Source organism: Anas platyrhynchos, chromosome 27, assembly GCF_047663525.1.
Source record: "Anas platyrhynchos isolate ZD024472 breed Pekin duck chromosome 27, IASCAAS_PekinDuck_T2T, whole genome shotgun sequence".
In the NCBI taxonomy this organism is placed as follows: Eukaryota; Metazoa; Chordata; class Aves; order Anseriformes; family Anatidae; genus Anas; species Anas platyrhynchos.
Window position 1 is genome coordinate 4222965 of NC_092613.1, and position 21980 is coordinate 4244944.

Genomic DNA, 21980 nt, shown 5'->3' on the forward strand with positions numbered 1-21980 from the left:
GTGGAAGGGAAGCATTTTTAGGGCCAGAGGGTGGAGGAGTTGTAGGGGGCTTTGGGTGAGGGGTGAGAGGGTACGGGAAGGGCTGTGGGATGGGGGGCTCCAGGTCTGGGAGCGAGGTAGTGAGGGCTGTTGGGGGCTTAGAGTTATGGGGGATGTGGGGCTACTGTAGGGCCATGGGAGGGCTGTGGGGATTTAGAGTTACAGGGGTGCTGTAGGGTCATGGAGAAGGAATAGGGGTGTGCAGACTGGGGACAGCTTTAGGGGCACAGCGCTGGGGGTCTTTATGGGGCTGGGAGATCTGAAGGGCTGTGCAGCGGGAGATTTGGGGAGGGAGGTAAGAAGTGTGGGTTTTGGGGTGTTGTGGGGCTGTGAGGTACCCCTGGGGCAGGAGGTGTGGGGCTGGAAGGCATCAGCCAGGCTTTGTGGGGTTGTAGGACCCCGGGGTTGGGGATGTGGGACTGGGGCTAAGGGTATGGGGTGCTGGGGGCTCAAGGCAAGGGTTGTGGGATGGGAAGGAGCTGTAGGGGCTGTGGGTTTGGGATGCACTCATGGGATGGAGCGTGTGGGTGGGAGGCTGTGGGATAGGGGACGTCCCAGCAGCGTGGGCTGGAGCCCTGTGGGACGCGGATATGGGCTGAGGGGAAGGGACGAAGGGGATGGGAATAGGGGACGGTGCTGCCTGTGGGGCCGAGGGCACGAGGAGGAGGGGCTGGGAGCGGAGCCCCTGGGGTCTGCAGCCCGCGGGTGGGAGGTGAGGCTGCAGCGGGGGGCCGAGGCTCGGTGCTGGCATCCCTGGGGGGCTCAGCTGGGCGCTGCCGGTGGCTGCAGACTGGTGTAACTGGGACAGTGCCGCGTGCTGGGGTCCCGACCTCGGGGTTAGGGTGCCGGCAGGGGCTGCTGTCCCCGTGCGTGGCTTCCCGCGGCAGGGACAGCCGCTGGGTGAATTTTGGGGGCAGGCATGCAGCTGGGCACCCCACAAGGCAACCTCCCGGGGCACGCTCACCCTTTTTGAGCCGTTTCCATCACTTGTGCCGTGGCTCTTGAACCCCGGCAGCTGCTCGGGGGGCGGCTGTGCTGGGTGCTGAGCCAGCAGGTGGGGGCACAGCCCCTTGCCGGGGCGCTTGCAGTGCGGTGCCGTGTCCATGGCTCCTTTTCGCAGCCCTCACACCTTTGTTAGGGCTTTTCCCCTCCCTTTTTTTTTCGATATCTCCCAAGGAAACCCCTCGCTGGTGTGTTCGGGCTGGCAATGCGGCTGGTCCTGTTCCCCGAGCGCCTTGTTTACAGCAGGGAGGAGGGAGGAGGTGTGAGCCCGTTTCTGAGTGACACCATCGCCGTATGGCCCCGCTGTCCAGGATTGTGCCCCTCACCTCTCTGTAGCCAAATTTGCTTTTCCTTTCACATACCCGCATCAGAAATCCGCTCCTGCACGCCGAGCCGGGTGGCTGAGACGCGCCGACACGGGTAGCTCGTGCAGCCCTGGTGCCTTCGTTTGCTTCTCTGAAATGCAGATGTGCTCTTGGGTCAAAATGCAGTCCTTTTAATGTACTGAACGCTCCAAGCCCTCGTTTGGAGTGGGGAAATTGCTGCGAACGCTCCAGGCTTGTCTGCGCCACAAGATGGATGTACTTGCAGGCTGTTTAGATAAAGTGGAGAGGGTCAGCTGAGTTAAATACACACCGTGAGTGTTATCAACCTCTTGTTCTAACAGCTCCGCCGCGCTCCCAGGCAATGTGTGGTGATGCGGGCACCTTTTTTCCCTCCGGTAAGACGACTGCTCGCGCTCCCGGCTGATCCATGGAGCGGGCAGGCTGGAGGCCGAGCAGCTTTTCGCGTGGAGATGCCACGTCCCACGTAGGTGCGTGTCTGAAGGACGGCGAATGTCACAGCTGGCACTTGGAGCTGTTGTGTTCCTTAACTCGGCTGCCCAAAACGCCTCTGGGTTGGCACTGGGACGTGGTGGGGATCGTTGTGGTGCTGGGTGCAGTTGCAGCACGCGCTCCCCAACTTGCCGTGCAGCATCTGCAGCAGCAGCCCTCGGCTTACGAGGGTTGCTGTGCCCGTGTGGATCCCGACCTTTGCACCACGGTTGCACAAGCAGCAGCCGCCGGCTGCCCGGCGGTTATAAACCCCGGGGAGTGGCACAGGGGCAGCCCGCGCTCACCGCAGGGAGAGATTTGGGGTGGTGGCACCCAGGGACCCTCTGAGGACTGGGGCTCACCATGTGGGTTAGGTGTGGAAAAGGGGCTTTGGGCAATTTGGAGGCTTTCTGGTTGTTTGCAGCGCTCTGTCAGCGTGTTGTGCTTTCCCTTTGGGTTGAAGGACTCCACGTGAGGAGACGTGCGCTTGTTTTACAGCGACAAGGTTTTCGGAGACAAGCAGCCACTAAATGGACCTGTGGCAAGAAGCCTGGCTCATGTTTGGGACAGGCTGGGCGCTGCTCACAACCCATGTTTCCGTGGCGTTGTCTCGGTCTGCACGGCTCGTGCGGCGGCAATAAAGTGCTGAGCGTGCTGCTGCGACAAGGAGATGGCTCCGGGACGTGCGAGCGCTGCCTGTACAACTCGTGTTAGCAGCCGCGCTCCTCCGTGCCTCCTCGCTACGGCAGCAACAGATGGCGTGTTGCTGATTCCGCCGGGGATCGAGTTTCCAGAGTAAAAAAAAAAAAAAAAGACAACACAAAAAAAGGAGAAAAAAGCCAGACTTGAGTTTCAAAGCAGCTTTCGGTGTCGGGGAAGCAATGTGTGCAGTCGTCTGCACGTGTCACCCGTCTCTGCCGTGGCCGGCCTGCCTGCACGGGGTGGGATCGGCTCCTGCCCCAGTGCTGAGCCCGTCGCTGCTGTCCTCAATCCTCCGGAGCACCCTGACACCGTGCCCTGCTTCCCAGGGGCAGGGAGGGTGCTGCAATGAGTCCTGAGGTGTTTAATTAGCGCTGACCCTGCCTTTCCGCGCTCCTTCCAAAATAACTTCAAGGGCTCGGGAAGAGGGAACATGAAATTTCGTCTGCCCGCCACCCGATGCAAAGACAAAGGTCGGGGAATTACAGGGAGCTGGTGATGGGGAGGGAGGTGGCAGGGAGCAGCCCGCGTGCTGCCAGCCCTCCTGCCCCTGCCTCTGTGTGGCACCGACGTGCGACAGGTCGGGAAGGCTTCGGAGGAACTTTGAAGTTGAAAGGTTTGCTCTGAACTCTTACTCCTCTACCTTGATTTTTTTTTTTTTCCTGATGGTGATTAGGTGCATTTTTGAAATTAAAAACAATAAATATGAACTGGACGTGTGCCCAGGGAACGTTGCAGCGCTAATGAAGTGGAAGGATTAATGGAAGATGTAAATTGGTGAAGGCTAAGGCGCCTCGCTTGGTGGTTGACTCCTTAGGAGACTGCGGAGCAGGAAAGCTGCGTACAGGAGGTGCTCTTGGTGCTGCTCCTCAAAGCCTGCGGAGCAGGAGGAGGGTCTGTAAGGGAAGGTGAGGGTGCTCCCTGTTGGGGGCATGCAGGGCGAGGGAGGCCAAGGCTTTCCTGCGCCTCCCGTGGGGTGGGGAGAGCTGCCCCGGGTCGCTTCTGTTTTGTGCTTTCCCTTCCTCCAGCGGCTTTTGGCAGCCTTCCTCTTTTTGTGCGGTCATTTTGATGGCTGGAGCTGGCTTTAATGATCATTGGGATGGTGTGCTTAAATAATGACAGAAATCCCCCGATAAGGGAGCTGGGAGCTGTCCTCCACCCCTCGGAGCTCGTTCTGGGCAGCGAGGGCTGGGCTGGGCTGGCAGCTCCCTTCTCCTTTCTTCGGCTGATTTCAGATCTCTGTCGGTGTGTTTCGGTTCCCGTTCTGTAGCAGGGACAACCTGCTCTTGAAATTCCGTCTTGGTTGCTGAGGTGCTGAGCCCTGCTTTTCCTCTGCAGTCCTACAGCATTTCAGGTGTCCCAAAACCACAATTTGGGTTAGGAAATGCCTGCTCCTAGGCCTGGTGCAGGATGGTTCCTACTATCACATGTGGTCGGAGTTGTGTTGAGCTGGGGAGCCGGCCTGGCCTGGGACAAATAAATCATCCCGTGCCATTTCCCTGCTGGTCCACAAGCCGCAGAAGATGCCCCCAGCAGTAAATCCTGTGAAAAATGTTCTTCATCACAAAGCTCAGCTGCCTGCCGTGTTTATTGGGATTTAAACAAGCTTTATCAGGGTCTGAGGCCTGCGTGCTTCCTGCTTAGATCACAGAGCTGAGCCCTCCGGGTGCGAGACGTGCACCAACTCCGAAGGAAATCAGGGATTTCTGCAGGTAGGCAGGAAGCAAGACGTGATAGACTGTGATAAGTCAAATGAGAAGGGAACGCAGAGGTAGAATTAAAGATAAAGTCTCTCCCCAGGGGGCTGATGTACCACGGGGTAACGCTAAAAATATTAGGCAGGGAAATAACCCCGGCGGAAAGGCGGTGCGACCAGGAGAGGCAGGTGGGGGGGAGGAGGAGAGGGGAAGGAGGAGGGGTTCTGGCTTTTGCCTTAGCAGTTGGTGGGGCTGGCAAAGAAGTGGTGGCTCGCCAGGGGTTGGGGTGGCTCGGAGCAACCCCACAAGCAGCTTCTGGATCCACCAGCGTAGTGTGACTGTCAGGATCCCAGGCATCTGCTACAGAGTGGGTCCGGCAGCATGCACAAGGGATTCACTCCGCCTGGAACATGCCTCAGGTCTTAGGGGGCACTTCAGCCTCAAGGCTGCACAATTTTGATTTTTATTTGGCCGTTCCTTTGGGAAGTTGGAGGCAGGAAGCACGGAAACAATCTGTGGCTGGAAGCTCAGGCTGCATTCAGGAGGTTTCGCCAGTAGCAGTGAGCGATGAATTGTGCCACGGCCAAACCCCGCAGAAAAAGCTGATTATTTTCCTCCACTGATGTCAAAAGACCGGACCTTTGTTGGTGGGAGGGGAAACTGAGGCTGCTGTTGAGCTACAGATTGTGTACGTAACCTGTAAGTGTATCGGGGAGAAGCTTGGGCTGTGAATTGGGACTTTTTGTGTCCCCCTGGTGTGGGGAAGGCTGGGGCTGTAGCTTTGCAGAAGCCGCAGCACGTGGTGCAGGCAATGTGCAGCGGGTGGGCCTGGAGCTTGCCTTGGTGTAGGAGATGTCACGGTAAGATGGTTAAACACTGAAAGTAGCTTCCCATAGGAAAAATGTGCCTGGAGTTGGAAAAATGGTTTCTATTAAAAAAAATAATAAAAAACAGGGCTTTGTATTTGGGAAGAGAGGCATGGCCATGCAGGAGGTCGGGCTGAGGCTGTGGGTTGTGTGTTCGTGTTTCTATCACACCACGTGTGGCCAGAGCTCACGACTAAGAGGGGAGTCCTGCAGTGTTCAGCTGAGGTGGTGGCGGGGACAGCAGCTCGGCTCCAAGGTCCGGGCTCCCAGGGCTGTGTGAAGGTGCACACAAAACAAAACGCTTCCTTTATCTTCTCCCCAGAAAAAGGAAGTTGCTCCTGGTGCGTTCCTTTAAAGCAGGGCTGTGCAGAAACCACGGCTGGGGCTTTCACTTTTCTCGGGGCGGTAACGGCATCTCACCCACTTATAAACTGGGTTTGCACCCTGGCTTGTGAGCACTGCAGCAGGACAGATCTGTAATCAGGTGCGTGAGCACTGGTACTGCCAGGAGTACGAGCAGCAGGGGCGTTATTTGTGTGCTGCTTTCTTGTGGATCGTTCCCTGAGCACTTCCTAACGAGCTCAGGAAGGCTGCGATCACTGGCAGTGACCCCTCAGCGCTCTGTATCTGTGTGATCCTATAATTCAGCTTGGGAACATCTTTGCTGCTTCGGTCAGCACAATTCTGTGATTAGCCTTGTGGCAGGGTTGGGGTTTCCTTGCCGGGAGCTGGCTGCCCGGCCTCGGACAGGTCACACTGCCTTGCTTGATGAAGCTGCTCATGCTGCGGGTTTCCCTTTGTAGGGGAGGGTTTGGCTTTTGTGTCACACCCAGGCTGGAGCGCACGTGAGCATCGTGTTGTGTGCGAGCCCCCGGGGAGAGGCACGCAGAGGGCAGCAGCCCTGCTTGGTTCGGTGTGGGTAGTGAACAAAATGTTCAGGAGATGCTGGAGGAGCTGAGCTGAGTGGGTACGCAGCAGATGGGCATCGATCGAAGTGCCCCAGCCTCAGGAAAATGCTTTGAGTGTGGCGCAGGGATCTCGGCTACCTCTGAGCCAAGTCTCTTCGCTGCCGGGGCACGCAGGGCCTCCAAGCTCTCTGCTTGTCAGCCTGCTGCTGGCTCTGTAACGTAGGTGGGTGTCCAGGTGAATTCTGCTGGCTCTCCCCTTCCCCTCGCTCTTTGCCCACGTGCTGAGCCCGTCAGCATCCCGGGACTTGCTCTCTGGGGAAGCACCAGCCTGATTACTGCAGACAGAGGATGAGGGGGCAGCAGCCTCATTTTGCCTTGCTGTGAGAGCTCAGCAGGAGCTTTCTGAAACCAAGCAGGGTGCAGAAACACCCACATGTTCGTGCAGGTTACCCCAAATGCTCAGAGAGAGGCTGGGGGCTAAGACGTGGTGTGAGGATGTCAGATAGGTCAGGTTGTGCTGAGGATGTCAGAGCCAAGCCAGTTATCCCCTGCTGGCAGGTGTCAGGACCCAAATCATCGCAGCATCCCCTTGTGCTGCAGAGGCTGGGACAGGAGCAGATGGCTCCCAGGGTATTTTCCCAAGCACTAGGTCACGTTCCTGCCCAGGAGCTCTATTACAGCATTATCAGTGCATTTATACAACTTGTGCTCTGCCCCATCACAGGAGGGACAGCAAAATGCACTCATGGCACGCATTTACTTATTTTCATGCCCTGATCTGCCTGGCTCGAGGGCTGGCTGGAGTCTTCTCAAGGGGTGTGAGAAGCCTGAGGACTGTGAAGGCAGCTTGTGCTTGGGGTGCCCACGGGAGCACTTGGAGCCAAGTGCTGACGGTTTGGTTAAAACACCAGCTGCAGTCCTGAAAAATGTGCATCTTGAGGACTTCAGGGCTCGCTTTATTGGTGCTGGAAGTAGCAGCTGCGTTCAGGGTGTTCGTGCAGAGGGATTTGTCCGTGGTTATCTGGGTAAGGTGGGTGTTTGTGAGACTGGACTGGACGGAGCGGCTGCTTGGGATTCCCCGAGGGCTGTTTGAGCCGGGTGCCTCACCTCGTTACCCTACCGCTGAGCTGGGTGGAGGAATTTCGGGCCCAAACCCACAGCTCTGTGAGTAAACGAAGAGGAGATACTCGAGCTACAAGATACTGACGTTTCCATAGGGTTCCTTCGGTCCAAGAGCCCGAAACTGGAGAAACATCTCTGCAGGTCTGAGCGCATCCAGAGCACGGGGCGTTGGGAAGGCAGGAGCTACGCAGAGTTCATCTGGATGCTGGATGTTTAAGGAATGGGTTTTGGCACTCAGGAGGAAAATTTGAAGGCTACAACCGAGCTCGGCCAGCAGTTAGCTGCTGAGAGCAGTGGTCTTGTCCTGCCCTGCTTTTGTTCCCTGTTACACACTCGAGTATTTGTGGGGCCATGCCAGAGTGAATCGCTCCAGCTGGCGGATCCGACAGAAAACTTGGTGTGCAACAGCCCGGATCCCAGATCCAGTGGGGGGAATGGCAGAGAGCTGCAGGTGCAGAGGGGCAGGCTGTCCCCTTCCCTCTTCTCCTCTTTGGAGAGCAGCTGTCCCGCATGCAGCCGTCCCTGTCTGCGTCTGGGCCGCCCCAAAATTTGGGGAATTTCTGTATTTCTGGAAGCGGAGCTGCTCCACGCTGTGACGTAGGTCCTGCGCTGCTCTGGCTGATTGAGGCTGCTTGGCAGAGAGCTGAACTTTCTAAAGATGAATGTACAAAACAGCGTTTGATATATTGGGAGCAGCTGAGCCAAGAAACAGCGCTCATCCAGTGCTCCTTTTTTTTAAATGTAGTGCATTGTTTTAGTCAGACCGAAGGAAAAGTGAGCAGGCTGGAAAAGAAAGAAGTGAAAGATGGGACACAGAATAGAGGTAACACGTACGGGTTACACCTGCACCCATCCCACAGCAGAAGTGAAGCCCCTTTCACAGCTGCACTTGGACAAGGAGGAGACGAGCTCCTGGAGGCTGAGCTCCTCCATCACAGCTCCTGGCATGAGCAGGTAACGCGTGCTGGTGCCTCGACCCCCAGGCCAGCCCTTGGCCTGCTGTGGGAAGCTGGCACGGAGGCTGTGGGGGCTCGATTTGGGGGATCCTTCAGCCTGGTGGGTGAGCCTTCTGGTGGGTGCCTGCAGCAGGGACAGGGGAGCCTTCTAGCACCTCTCTCATCTTCCAGCCTGCTCCCTGCTGTCCCACAGAAAGCTGCACCTCTGTGACACTGGATGTGGCGATCGGTTCAAGGGGAAGCATCCTCCTGAGGTGCAGGAGGTGCCTTTGGGTCCGGTGGTGGCTCTTGGCCCTGCCACCAGCCCTGAGGCCCTGCCTGGTACGGCGGTGGCGCTGTGCTTTGCCCTGAAGAGCTGGCTCCTGGGCAGGGCTCGGCCTTGGAAATGAGAAATCCTATTTCACAGAAACTGGTAAAAATCAAAAACTGTTGAGGATTGATTTGTTTCTATAGCAACAGACTGGAGAAGCTAATACAGCTGCTCTCCGCAGAGAGGGAGAAAAACAGGAATTGAAATGTTAGTCCTCCTGGGACCGCCGCTGTCAGCAAAACAATGATCTTCGATAGTCTGACGAAGGACTGAGATGCTTAATTAGAGGCAGGGAGGGCAGGAAGATGCGGGCTACGCTTGGGAAGGAAGCAGTGCTGGAGGGTGCGCACGTGGCCCCTGTGGTGTGCAGGACCTGGCAGCCTGCGCAAATCAGCACGGCTTCCTCGAGCAACGTCTGAGGTTTTTCAGGGGACTGCTCTGTGGAGTGTGCTGCGAGATGGCCTTTGAGAAGTCTGGCTGAATTCTGGAGCTGAATTTTCTCCATCACCCCTTAACTCAAACCAGGCGTGGAGCTTTGGATGCTCCACAGCGACAAGTGCCAGGGCAGAGCTTTCTGCAGATGTTCGTCCTGGAAGGAAATCGTGCAGAGCACGCAGGCTGCCGGATCAGGTGCTTGAGCTTAAAACTTTTTCAGTTGTCCTGGGTGTGTGTTTGGGTTGGTTTTGACTTTACTGTTGCTTAAACGGAGAATTTTAGCAGACTGTAGTATATGACAGCACCCTTAAGGTGGCTGCTTTCTCCAGTGGTTTAGGAAGGTGAGCTTTTAAAATGTCTGAGAAGCCCTAAGGTGCCAAGCGCACAGACCGTGTGTATGCACACATTCCTGGCTTGATTTATCCCACCTTGCGTGGCTGTTGAGTGCTTCAGATTGAAATCAGGACGTACATCTGAAACGAGCAGGATGTTAAGGAAATTACCGAAGCTGCTTTTAGGGCAGGGGTGCGTGTGCAGGGCTTTAACCTGGCTCTCCGAGGGAGGCTGGGTTGTTTAGCTTAAGGAAAGTCAGGGCTTGAGTTCGTGTTGTTTAGGTTTGGTAAACCTAGATTGCATTAGCACTCTTCCCTTGTTATTCAAACACATGGTTTCTTTTAAAAGGAAATTAAATTTAAAAATAAACCTCAAGCTTTTTCCAGCTAGAAGGAAGTGTCTGTAGTGCTGCATGCTAAGGATGCAAGAACACAGCCCTGTCTAAAAGCGAGTGCCATAAATAATACGTAAATACATTATCTCATCAGATTTATATCTAATCCTATTGCCTGTTGTTTTTCAGACTCTTTTGCCAAACAAGCCTGAAAATGTCATAGGTGGCCTTTCAGATCTAATATTGAAGTGGGTTGGAAATTAGGTGAAATGACTTTTGCCTCATCCTAATTAAGGCACTATGAGAAATCCTTTCAAGTTTGGCATCGTGAAGTAAATTGCCTGGTTTTGAAACGTAATCCGATTAAAGGAGGCTATTGCCTGCTAGGGCTTGAAGCCTGCCCATGCGACGGTACAGAGCCTGGTCCCCAGAGTCCTCCTTGCTGCTCTTAATTTTGGAAATCAGCACAATTTTCCCATTTTTTTTAGGAGGCGGGAACAGGTTTATGATAAAGGCTTGGCTTGTGGAGACTTGAAAGCTTTGCACTCTCTTGGTTCTGGTAAAGCGTTGGCTGACCTGCAGGGGATGTTTAAATGGCCTCGCTTCGTGCTGTGATCCCCCGAGGATGACTTCAGGTTGTCTTGGAGCGTTGTTAGTAACTACCTGTGTGAAATGCAGAACTGCTTGCGTTCCTCTTGTGACGCTGGACTCCTCAAAGCTTTGTTTCAGCCTGGCAGAGTCGGGAGCCGTATGCCTGAAGTGCTGTGGCTCATCTCCATTCAGTTAAAAACAGCTGAAAACACAGAGTTTGGAGGGCGCGTGCACTTAGTGCCGGGTTTGGTGTGTGGGGAGCATTTCCTTTAGCCTCAACAGAGAGTGAAACAGGCCGTGTCCTTGGCATTCCTTTTCGCTGATGATAGAGACCTCAAACAAGGAGAATTGGCTAAAACAAACAGTGCTGCTTTTCGGATCATCCAGCCTGGGGAACGTCCTTCTAACATGACATCCAGCGTCGGTGCTGGCAATGGCCTGGCTGTGGGGGAGCTGCGGGAAGGAGCCCGCTCCTGCTTTCATCTCAAGCCTGGAAATGGGTCGTAGAGGTGAGAAATCTTACCCTGGGCTTCCTGCAGAGCCTGCACTCCAGAACAGCAAATGGTCTCTGAGGTTAACCCGCGGGAGCGAGAAGTGGTTGTAATGGGTGAGAAAGGCTTCGGTGGCGGAGCTGGGTGGAAGCCGTGCAGCCTGCCTGCAAATTGGGTGTTGCTCTGTCGCCACCGGGTGCAGATAAATGGCTCAGAGGAGCCCTTCTGCGTGTGTCTGCCTCCTCCCAGAGGGTGACAGCTTCTGCAGGAGGGGTTTGCTGTGGGCAGAGGTTGCTCCTTGTGTTTGAAGCCCTAAGATGCTATAGCTTGTAAGTAAAGCTTCAGAATCATTCAGAGGAGGGGCAAGTTGCTGTTCTCCTCAGCCTCCCTCTTTATTCTTACCACTATCGTAGTGCCCGTGGTCTCATCCTCGTGGCTGGGGCTTTTCTAACCCGAGCTGCCCCTGTTTGACTTTGATTCCCATGTCCAGAAGCAGCAATGTGGGCTCTGCCGCCTGCTCGTTCGCAGTGTCCCTAACCGGCTCTGCAGATGCAGAGGTAAAGAGGGTGAACGTCAGCGCTTGAGGTGTGGTTAGCAAATGGAAGAAATTTGAATCCCGAAGTAAACTGTGAATGCTAAATGTTGCAATTAAATGGCGTGTGGGTAAACATACAGTACGGTGTGTTTTCTTGTGCATTGACCTTAACTGTCTTGTGGGACTTGAGTTTTTGATGTTATCTGAGTTGGAGGTAACTAAAAACCCAGTGTTCTCATGCTTGCTTTGTGCTTTTTATTTTAAATTCCTCGGGAAAGTTGAGTACAATCTAATGGTCTTCAGTGCTGCTCCAAGATAGCTATGCAGAACTGCTTTAAAAAAAAATAAAAATCATGAGGAGCTTGTGCTTTGCATCTCAGAAGTTGTCAGTGGTGGGAAAGCTTTTGAAGCAGTCTGAAATGCCTTTGCACCCTGGGTATGAGTTGTTACAGCTGAGAGGCAGCTATTTGCTGGGGTGGAGTTGCAATGACCCTCAACTTGTTGAGTTAATGGAGAGTTTTGTCCCTGCATAAGCTTATAATCTGGTGGTCTGACGAGCATACATTGATATCATACATTAAAAAGTGAGGCCGGGAGAGGCTGGGCCACTGGAAGCAGCTCCTGGCTGGGAGAACTGTATTTAACCAGGAAACGGCCCAGAACTGCTTTTGTGCACTTTCAAATAAGCGGGCAGAAATATTTTAAGGGCTCTGAAACGTTACTGTGCGTTGTAGATGTTCCCCATAGACAGCGTGTCTTCCTGGTGAGGAAGATGGATGTTTATGGTGCTGGCTTGTCATTGTGTGCAGAATCAAGTCTGGCAGGTGGGTAAAAGCAGAGCTGGAAGCTGAAGGTGTGCAGGGAAAGTGGGGAAGAGCTGTTGGTTGTGCTGCCTGTTCAGCAGTGCCAGGGATGCCCACAGCCATCCCCGAGCCCTGCAGGAGCGGTGCCTGCCCTCCTGGCCTTCCTGCAGCTCCCCGGAGGCTGTTAGCAGCTAAAGGACCGTGGCATTTAATACATTTCATTTGCCTGGCTGACTTACACGCCTCTGTTTTTCAGCTCTGACCTCTCTGTCCTGCAGATAGCATAGACAAGTAATGACAACCTTACGGGAGCTCTCTCTGTGTTCAGAAAACTACCTCTGCCCCTCATCCCAGTGCCTACTTCTTAGCAGGCTGGATTTCACTGATGCTCCTGGAGGAAAAGGATGTTCCTTTTAGCTCCCAGCCCGGATTTCTTAAGCTTCCTTGAGAACGATCATCCTGCAAGTCTTAAGTTGATGCTTTCTGTTTGCTTGATGCGTGCCAAGAAAGAGCAGGAGCTTATCGCGACACTCTGACCGGTGTGTCCTCAGTGTTCCCAAGCAGCCCCTACAGGTCACTTCTCTGTTTGCCTGCTTACCACTGCTGCCTTTCGCTCCTTTCCCTGTTACTTGCTTTTGGGGCATCCAGTTAAAAAGCTCATCAAGAAGGAATTTACTCTGCAGTCAGTACCGTGCTATGTAGCCACCTCGTTTGTGCGTTGTTGGCGGTTCCTTTCTGGCTCGGCTCTGTCTCCTTCAGCCTCTGGGGACCTGTGACTAGGCCGGGGCACTGGGATTTGCCTCGTCCTTACAGTGGGCTCTGTGGGTGAAGCCGTGTGGTGGTGGTGGTGTGGCCGGAGGGCAGCCGGCCCCAAACGCTGAAGCGGGGGCTTTGCGGTGCCTCTGACTTCTCCTCTGCCACACTCCCTTCCTCCAGGGCCTCCTCTCCCATCCCGTTGCATTCAGGCTTTGATAGAGTGAATAATTTGCTTTTTACTGAAGCTCAATGCTTCTCCCTGCTCGCACTGGTGCCGTGTGGGGCCTGGTCCTGTGTGCTCTCACCCTGCCCTTGCACAGCTCCATCCAAAGGCCTCGTGTCGCTGCCATGAGGGATCGGGGACGCTCTGTGGGCCCCTGCCTAATTTGTACGGTCTCCCTAAGGCAGAAAGCGCACTCTCGATATAGCTGCTGGTAGAAAATAATTGTGTTTGCCTTGTAATTGGTGTAGGGAGGGGTAACTTGCTCTGTTTCTCTGCCTTGACGTTGCACGGCCTGCTTACCTGCTGCTCGTCTGCTCCAGGTCAGGTGCCGGTGACATGAAAGGGACGAGGGACACAGTGGCCAAGGGGGTGGGTCTGGGTCTGTTGAGGCCTGAAGGATGGGGGAGAACACAGGGATGTTTAATTTCTCTACAAAACACGTATCTAAGGCGTCGCAAACCAGGAGGAGGCGTCTGTGTTTTGTATCACCTTCCTGCGTGTGAGGCTCCCTGCTAGAAATCCCAAACCCCCGCTGAGATGGATAAGGGGTCAGATCCTTGTGGGTGCTGGGAATGAGTAGGAATTTGGATCTAATCCTGTTGATTTCTTCCGACAACGAAAATGTAGATGGGTTGCAGACTATGCAGCAAGGGTGATGTGCCCTGCCATCCCCAAACACTTCATCGGTGCCTCAGTTCCCCATGTGGGGCAGTGACAGGCACTGGGAATGAAGTGCTCTCTGCCAGTGTTTTTTGCCTGAGCTTCTTTCGGTGATATTTTTGCTCCAAGCTCGGACCTTTGGTGAGTCTGCCTGTCAAAAGGGAGCGGCGCAGATGGACGGGTACAGCTCGAGACACGCTGCTCTATTTCTGCTGCTTGACTGTCACGTCCCTTGGGGTTCTGTAGCCTGGTAAATGAGCTCTCACGAAAGGAGAGGGGGGAGGGAAGCACAGGGCAAGTTTGCCAGCTGTAGCCAGCCTAGGCGCTGCAGCGTGAGCTGCTTTGGTATTTTCTGATCAGGAAATTGTGGCTGCCCAGGCAGCTCGCTGCCAGCTCTCTGGAAGTGCTGGGGAGAGGGAAGGGGACGCCTGGCACCTTGCTGTGTCAGCAGGACCCTGCACCAGCTCGATGTGTCCTGCTAATTTTCCCTGCATCTGCTTCTATTTTTTTTTTTTTAACAGTTTACACCTTTTAGCTGCATTTTCCCTCCCTTCAGTTGTATCTCCTCCAGTAAGTACTGTGGCAACAGTACAGCTTACCTCCGAATGAAGAGAAAGGAGTGCTTACCTTAGTGGTGCTGCTGGTTCCAGTTCACCGTGCTGTAATATCGTCAGCTCCGGGCTGTTTAATAGGACTTCCATAATGCTGCTCGCTTTATCGAATTCCTGCAGGAATGTTTTGCTTCCTTTTGTTCATTTTCTTTCGAAACCCATCCAGTCAGATGCGAAAGAGCATTGCTAAATACCAATTTCACAATGAATCGAGCTCATTAAAAGGATTGGAAAGCTTTTAGCAATTGTTGTCAAACTTCCCCTGTACCTTGGAGGTCAGTTCCTCCACCTAGAGCTAGGCAGCTTTTTCAGCTCCAGTGCTTCAGGTAAAATGCTACGTCTGAGCATTGGGTAGTCGAGGTTTGCTTCCTGACAAATTTGGGCATTCCAATTTGGAAATGCAGTTAATGGGGTACTAGTGGAGGCTGCATCTCAAATTCATGTGTGTGCATTAGATACTAGAGGAAAACTCCCTTTAAAACGACTCCAGTGAGCGTTTTCCCTTCTTTCCTTCTGAAATCTTATCTTTTCTGAGATCCCTTCTCAGGAACAGCGATGTTGGCGAGCCAAAAATGTGAAGGCTCCAGAGGGAGCCTGTGGGTGGTGACTTGTGAGTATCACCTTCCTTTCTTCCTTTGTCTCTTCCTAGAAATGTGCTGCCCTTGGACGGAGAGGGGAATGCTCCCTCGCACTGCAGACATCAGAAACCAGAGCTCCTGGCCATTCATCCCTGCAGATGCTCTCGTTTTCATGGTTGATTTTTTTTTTTTTTTTACGCTTTTTTCAGCTAAGCTTTGTTTAGATCTGGCCCTCCATCCTCTGTCATCAGTGCCAGCATGCAGAGCCCATGCTGTAGGAGCTCTGCTCCATTGCATGTAATCAGCTGGAAATGCTCCCGTAATGGGAGCAGATTGCAGAGCGAGTGCCTGTAATGGTTTTAAGAATAAAGGGCAGCGTTTGCACTCAAACCAGAGCTGGCTCTTCTTCCCCTGCAGCTATTTGTTTTGCCTCCTGCTCTGAGGAGCTCTTTGATGTAGGGAACGTGCACAAGTGACCCATCCTGCCTGTCTGCCGCTGCATAATGCAGGAGGTGACAGCCCGCCTCACCCCCCACCATACATAAAGCTTAAAGAAATGCATTTGCACTGCCAGGAGCCATCTGTAAGGGTAGGGCCTCTCTCTTCCTAGCGGGGGATTTCAGCTCGGGTGGATGTTTTCCTATTAGTGAAACCAACCTTATTCTGTGTCCTTACAGCAGGAGCCTGGGGTCCCAAAAGTTCAAGGCGGTGGCCTCGGTTCTTGTGCCATCGGGCTGGGTTTTGCAGCCTGGGATGACCTCCTGCTGCTGAGCTTGGCTTGCACAGCTCCTGGACGGATCCTTTGTGTTGCTGTTGCTTGGAGAACTTGCACAGATCTCCTGCTGTCTGCTCAGCCCGTCTCCACATCACAGGAGCGAGGGGTTCTGCGTTTGGAAAGCAAAGGAGCAGCCTGGCTATCGGAGGCTGCAGTGCTGCATGGTGTGGCTGCCCTGGTGGAAATGCTGGCGTTTTTTGTTCGTACCTCACGCTCTCAGGGCTGTCTGGGGTTGGGCAGTGCAGGCTGGACCTGCTGGTGATCTGTTGTGTAGCTATTGCTTCACACTGAAAATGAGCTGGCAAAATGAAAGCACGTGAGGGGTGGCAGCTGGGGGTCTCGCCCCGTGCCCCTGCAGGGGGCTAGGCACATCTCTGGCTGCTGCCATGTGTCAGCCAGCAAGATGGGCTGAATCGCAGCTTTGCCCCTGGTTCCCTTGCCAGCAGCTCTGCCTTCTCTGCTGGGTATGGCGAGAGCAAGCGTCTGCTTTTGGAGCCTGGAGCTCCAGCAGCCCCGGGGCTGGGCTATGGTGGTGTGTGCGGCTTTGTCCACTGGGTCTCCTGCGTTTGTCTGGCCCTTCTGTTGTGTGAAGGTCCTGCTGTTCCCTGTCCAAGCTGTCATCATGTAGTCGACTTTGGGATTGGTTGCCTTTGAGGAAAATTTACCTTGTTAACCTTTATGGGCTCCAATGTGTCTGGTAGGTTGTAGGGAAGGATCTGGGTTTGTTGCCTTAATGTTTAGCGCTTTAACTTTTCTGTCGCACGCATGCAGAGTTGATATTGCCAAATAGTTGGCAAGTGCTGAAGAGTAAGCCCTGAAGCTTTCAAGACAGAATGGCTTCGGTCTTGTTGCAGTCCTGGTGCTGAGAGAACAGGGGAGGTGTACGGGGAGGTGCAGACCTGTCCTGGGGCTCGGACTGTGCGTGGTGGCATCAGTGTCCCCTGGTTGCTGCTTTTCCTACCTGCCTACCTCCAGCTGCCTTGCAGGTGTGCATCCCTTCCATGCGTGTTGCATTTAGCGTGATGGGGTTAAGTCTCTCAGTCTTTCTGTCCTGTATATTCCATATCACAGCTGAGCACTCGTAGTAACGTGCCAAGTACTCTACTGGAGGGAAGGGTGGAGGTAAACGGGAGCCTTAAATGAGGTGGTAGCAGTGACTGCGCTGGTCTTCCACCATGCAGTTGGCTCTGTGTGTTATCTCCGTGTCTGTTTCTTGACCATGACGGAAGGTACCCTGAAAGTCCTGGAATTCCCACCGGTGGCAGTGTGTGCCTTCCTCCTGGGGCACTGAAAGGAGTCTCTGTGGATGGAGTGCTTTGCACTGGGCTGGTTGTGTCCTCGGGCTGGAAGTGTGCAGGATTTCAGTGTGAAGGTGGGCATCGAGGAGTTGCAGGTTTGCTGACTTTGTGCCAAAATGGCCCTGAAGGAGAACCAGAGGAATAAATGCTTTTACACCTCTCATCCAGGTTCTTGAGTTTAGTAGGGAGCTGAAGTGCAGGGGGGGTGTGGAGCTTTAGGGGAGGCGCAGATACCAATTAAACAGCAGCAGAACCACTTTTGCCTTGTGCCATGATCAAAGCAGTCTCTGGAGAGCAAGGGGAGCGGACCCCAGTGGGGAGGTGGCAGAATCCTCTAACGGCCTCGGTGCAAGTGGGTGCTGCTGGGTGCCTTTGGGTGCTGGCTCCTCGAGGACTTGGTCAGCGGTCACCCGAAGCCGTGCCATTCCCAGTGCACACACGTGGAGCTGGTTTGCTTCCTCTGCTTTGTCCGTTGAAGGCACGTTCCCACCATCGCCCCGGCTGAAGGCAGGGATCCTTCTCTTGGGAAACCTCAGCTTTACATCCCGCTGCTGGAAACTGGGCGGCCTGACAACTTTGCTGCAAAGGAATTTGTTTTTCTCACATGCCAAACCTACTTTCGGCCAAAACTTTGAAAGGAAAGAAATCCAGATGCGTGTAGGAGATTGAAAAGTTACTCTCACAAGAACTGCCCCCCAGTTTTTCTTTGTTACAGCATTGCAGGGCTCTGGTTTCTGCCCTTAACCACTCTTTCCTACCTGAGAAGTAGCTGGGACGAGAGATTTACTTTCCTGCTCTTGTTTCTTAAAATATCCACGAGTTTTACTGCTTGATGTGATGCTGGACACTCTTAGTCTCATACTTTCACTTAGCTGCCCCTCTTGGGTGCTAGGCAAAGCATGGGTGGCTATTTCCATTAGAAGTTTCAGATAATTAGTTAAGATCAGCTGCTGTTTTCAAGCACCTCTTCTGTGGAAACAACAGCCCCTGATGAAGGTGCTCTCCGCCAAGGAGAGCGGCTCGTGGTGTCCAACACAGCCATCTGTGAGTTAAAGGCTTTGTGAATGCAGCTGGTGAAAGCACATGGTGGCTTCCAGAAAGCCTGCTCGATACACAAATGCAGCTGCAAAATAAATAAATTCTCCCCGTAAATGTGTCCATGTGTCAGGAAGCTGCTTTTAGGTGGGGACAATACCTGTTCAGGGAGATCCGTCCTCACGCGTTGGCTCTCATTGCAAACACAATTGTCCTTCCTCGATAGATCGGCTGCCTGACTGTTGTCAGCCCACGTTTCTGACTGGCACACCGTTAATCCCAGAACTGCAGGATTGGGGCTGGCACACCGTTCATCCCAGAGCTGCAGGACCGAGACTTGTGCTGACCGCCAGGAATGAGTCATCCCTATGTTAACAGCATCTTTTCTGCGGAGAAGCTGGCGTCGTTTTCTCCGTCTTGGAAGGATCCCGGAGTTAGCACGCTTTGTGGCTTTAGGAATGATGCTTAGCAGTCTTTGGTGTGTAGCTCAGCAGTCTCTGAGTGGCTGCACATTTATTGCATGTGCCTCTGAGCTGTGGCTTTAACCTCCGCGCCGTGTCTCGAGGATCCAGGTTTCCTGGAATGGTGTGTGCAAATCCCGGCAGGATCAATTTGTCTGCTCGGCTGCTTTTGTTCTTCTCACGTTTGAAAACCGGCTGCTTTGCGCAGATGTTTATGATCCCAATGTTCTTTCCTTATAGGTGTTGCTCTCCTGCTCCTGTGCGTTAATTGCAGAGTAAATTTCTGCTTTGCAGCCCAGAACTAACTGCGTTTTGGTGGTGATTTTCACATATCATGAGTGCTTTCTGGAAGGGAGAAGGATTAAAAAGCAGCAGGTACGCAGGTGCTGACACCGTAGCAGCTGAACAGTCCTGTACTCTGCAGCACGTTAATTCTCATGATTGGGTTGGCGATCTCCTGCTTCCTCTAATTTGAGACTTTTAGGCCCAACAGCAAGGACTCGGTGACTTCCAGCAGGCAGGAAGCGAGGCAAATAACCTCGTGGGCGTTTAAGACAGCGTGCTGAGAATTGCACCTTTTGAGCTGTCTGCACACAGCCTCGCTGCTCTGAGGGCTGGCAGCCCCATAAATCCAGACCTGCTCTTTACCCGTGATCATTTGAGCTCTGTAATCTTTTTCTGATTCACGTCACCATCAAGAGCTTTTTCGGAATAACTTACTGCTTGCGGTGGGGGGGATTTCTCTGTGCTTCTCCTGGCAGCTTTGGGAGCATTCTCTGCTCTGACTTCCCCATTTTTTCCAGTGGGAAGAGCTGGTGGCCTTCAGCTCCCTGAGGCCGTGCAGACCGAGCTCTGCAGCGTGTCCTTGCCATTGGTTCTTCTTGCCTGTGGTTTCCCCAAGTCCAGAGGCATTCAAGAAGCATGTGTGGCACTGGCTCAGATCACGCAGCTTCTTCTCTGTCATTCAAGTACACGAAGTTGCATTTGAGCCTTGTTTTTTGTGAAAAGGAAAATTTTGTTCTGAATCATTGCAAAAAGGACTAACCAAAAAACCCACACCAAAACCCCACAAAATGACACAAGCCTTATCTCTTCCCTCTGGATCCCTTGGCCCGTAACAGAGCTCTTCTGCATTGTGTAGAAGGTAATTACTGCACTTGGTTGTGAAACGCTTGGCAATGTTGTCATGTTTGAAGTGATAAATGTGGATTACCGCATGTGTTGTTTTTTTTGAGAGAACGATGGAGGCAGTGATGTTAGTGGGAGAATTTTTGTGCATAGCAAATGCTTCCTGGGCAGGACTGGAATGCAAAGCGGGACTTCTGCGCGCATTTACAGTGCTGGGATTCTCTGTAAGGCATCGTGCAATCATCCTCTGCGTTACATGGCCACCCACATTTTCTGTAGCAGGTCTGATTTATTTTTTTTTTATGTAATGGATAAGACAACACAGCTGTAAAATGGCGATGCCAGGCTCTTCAGTATTGTGCTGTTAGCGCTAACTGCTGCAAAAAGCACAATTCCTGATGAGCCTGAAGTAGCAGGGAAAAATTAAGCTCCCTTTGATATCTGGGTGCTTGATGTTGGCCCGAGCAGAAAAGCTGAGGCAGATGGGGGTAGAGTGAGTTCCTTGGCTCACTGGGTTGGGAGACTTGAGTTTGGGAAGAGTCAAGAGAACAGAAAGAAAATTGGGGCTGTGAATGGTGCGAGGGGGTGGCAGTGCAGGCAAGAAGATAGGAGGAGAGCAGCCAAGGAGCGCTGGGTGGAAGCAATCATCCCAACTTTATAGCAAAGAAAAATCTGGACGAAGAAGTTTAATGACCTCTGTAAGGCAGAGATCGCTGCTTTGGCTTCCTTTGCAGCCTCTCCGATAGCAGGAATCTGAGTGGGTTGCTCGCGGAGCTCCTTCCTGGAGCCTGCCAAGAGGGGCTGAGAAAGTATTGCTTGGGATTTAGCCACGTTCACCCCATCCCAGGAATATTCTGCTCTAATCTCCTCCAGCCTGCATCAGCAGTTTATTTTTGGAAAAGCTGCTGTGTTCTCGAGTGGGGAGGCACACGCGGAAGGGGTCACGGCTCTGTCCGAGCCCCGCTGTGCCCTGCCTGTTTCTGTGAAATGGGCGCAGCACTGCTTCTCTGCAGCAAAGCCGAAGCCCGTTTTCCAACCTTAAATTCTCGCATGAAGCATTTGAGTTGTTTGTGTTATCAGTCTGCGAGCAGGAAATACCAAAAGAGGATTGTGTTAGTGTTGCAAGAATCCCGGGGTTGTGTGGATATTACGGGCCGGCTCTCCTCGTCCTCCGGGCAATGCTCTGGGAGTTCATCGGCCTCCAGCCCTAACTGCCCCTCGGGCGAGCTGTCTCTAAGGCATTGAACTTGGACTCCAAACATCTGGGATCGGTTCTCAGCTGCTTTAAACTTCCTTTGTGACCTTGAGCTGAGATGTTTGTGTGTGCTGGCCCCAAAGCAGCGACAGTGCTGGTATTGCTCATCGTGTCTTCTGCACTGAGCGTGTAAATACACCGGGGTGGCGATGGTCTTCAGCTGCCTGCACGAACGGGGGTCCTGAAGTCTTCAGGGGGCTTCTGTAACCCGGCTGAAACTGCAAACCAGCTCTGAAGACTCATTTGACTTGAAAAAGTTGGGTAGTCCTTCAGGGCAGTTGGCCTCTGCTGTAGCCCGTTGCCCCCAGACAATTTGGTGAGTAAAGTTACTACGGCCAGGAAGAAAGAAATGGAAAAGCAAGAGGACAAATATCCTCTTGTTTAAAGGAACCCTTGGGTTGGATCGTGACCTAAAGCAATGTGCTTTATTCAGCATTTTTTTTTACAAACAGGAAGCCTTATTTAAAAAGCTACAGCGCTTGCTGAGTCACGGAGCAAGAAAAACTGAGTGCAGGAATTAGTTCAAACAGAGCAGATTTTGCAGGTTTTCAGAGCTGCTCTTGTATCATTTGTGGTCAGTCTTAATTGCCTTCAGCAGATCAGGAGCGTTGCGTGCTACCCTGCAGCAGCAACAGGGAGGTGAAATCTGGGTGATCTCTGGAGAGGTTTGCTTTCATAACAGATGCAGCAAGTATAAAAGCAACCCCCCTGTGATGCGAAGGGCTTTTGGGGAACTGGGGGAGAAAAGAAAGCAAACACCAGTGGTAGTCGGATTGGCTCCAGACCTTCTCTGAACTTCACTGGGACCTGGTATTTACAGCGTTCTCCTTCCCATGCAGGGATCTGGTTTTGTGTTTAATTAGAAACAGCCCCAAATCACACTGTACATCGATAGGACTTGGCTTTGTGCTCTGCTTCTCTCCACGCTGCTTCCATTTTACAGATGAGAAGGCTGGGAGCTGGAAGGAGACCTTTTCCCAAGGCTCCGTGACGCAGCAGGGAAGAAAACCCTGGCGGCTTCAGAGTCGTCATCCCCGCACTGGCTCGGCGTTAGGATTTCCTGAGTTTTGTTCTGTCTTGTCTGGTTTTGCTGAAGGCGATGTTTCTGCTGCCCTGTTTTTGAATGACTTCCCTTCTGCCTTGTAAAATCAAGGCAACAGGTCTGTCAGGAGATGCCGTGAAGGTGAAATCAGACATGGAATATCCTGAGCTGGAAAGGACCCAGGGGGATGGTTGGGTCCAACTCCTGAATGACTCAGTCCTT

At 53.1% G+C, this 21980-nt stretch overlaps 1 protein-coding gene across 18 annotated transcripts in view; it reads left to right on the plus strand.

Moving 5' to 3' along the window:
• Nucleotides 1–21980, plus strand: part of ANKS1A (ankyrin repeat and sterile alpha motif domain containing 1A) — a 105900-nt gene that overhangs the window by 871 nt on the left and 83049 nt on the right. The window lies entirely within an intron of this gene.